We start from the raw sequence: 1,511 nt of genomic DNA, 5'->3' as shown, positions 1-1,511 counted from the left end.
AAGAGATATTCAAACTTATGTGAAGAAAACCATAAATACTTCTGAAAGTCACGAATGTAGATTTGAGCAAGTGGAAAAATGTCCCTTATTCTTGTTTAGAATGCCTCAGCAAAATTAAGATCTCATTTTTCGTTATGTTAATTTATAGATTTAATGTAACCCCAACAAAATATTGACAAGCTAGTGGTCATTACACCATGACGACACCTGCATTGCTCATATTAATGAGTGAGGTTCAAGGATAAAATCAATATTATTATCGCTACAATTGTTAGTAATAGCAACTGTAGCTACTACTAATACATATTCGGTGATTATTAGGTAGAATGACACAACATTGCTATTTTTATATCAAAAATAGCCCAAAGTGTCTGTGACTTTACATGGTTAAACTCAGAAAATTCTGAGAACAATGTTAAGTGTTTTTAAGCCTTAGAAAGAGGCATTTGGAGCCAGACTTTCTTAATTTTGACTGTGTCCCTGCCTCTTCCTGCCACATCAAGTTTGGCAAGTTAAGTTTTCTCCAGGGTCAGTTCCCACATCCATCACACGCAGCCAATAATAGTACCTACCTCAGAGATTTACTGAGGCTTAAATGATCCTATACAAAAAAAGCCTTTGCAATAGCACCTGATAGGTAGTAAACCCTCAGTAAATATTAGCTGTTCTGGTTATTTCTAACATCATTTCTTTGATTAATTCTCTGAACAATCTTGGGAGGTGGGAACATTTTATCCTTAGTTTATATATAAGGAGACCAGAGCTCAAAGAGAGAGTAACCTGAACCCTTGTCCATATGACTGCAAATACATTTCCTGCACCTTACATAGTAATTTTCAATTACATGCCTGATGAATCAAGTTGAATAGCCCCACTGGGGCGTTTCATCAGAATTGCCATTATTTGAGAGAATCTAGCTTCTGGGACTCTTTAATAGTCAGTTATGTAAATGAAAATGCAAGCTATCTTATTTTCTGATTAAGACAAGCTAGGTTCACCATTTTTTCTTGTTTTGGGGTCTCCAGATGGACAAGAATGTCTTAAGCAATAAATAAACCAATGATAACAACCTCTGATTTCATAACTCCTTATGTGTTGCTTTCTCCCTCCAAAGGACCCCCCCAACCTTAGTCAGCACGGTCCCCTGAAATGTTGAGGGGGAAAACTTGATGTGGCACCTGCTAACTAAACCCACTCTATTAAACTTGGTTAGTGTTTTGTACAAGACCAAAGAAACACTGTCTTCTCTTTCTCTCTTTAAATAGAATAAGTAGCTGGGAAATACCCTTGAGAAGCTACAAGATCTGATTGAATTTCTCAGAATTTTCTATTATTCTATTGAGTTCACTCGACAGCAGAGGACAAACTGCCTTTCAACCTCTATAAGTGAACACATCAGCAATTCAGAAGGAAAAATGCGGGTTATTAAGTAGGAACAAGTCTCTGTGAATATATTTACACCAACTCATGGAAACCATTGTCCTCAGAAACCTCTGTGACAATCTATTTTC

This window comes from Galeopterus variegatus, unplaced genomic scaffold (genome assembly GCF_000696425.1).
Source record: "Galeopterus variegatus unplaced genomic scaffold, G_variegatus-3.0.2 Scaffold115, whole genome shotgun sequence".
NCBI lineage: Eukaryota > Metazoa > Chordata > Mammalia > Dermoptera > Cynocephalidae > Galeopterus > Galeopterus variegatus.
Note: the sequence above shows the minus strand (reverse complement) of the source record.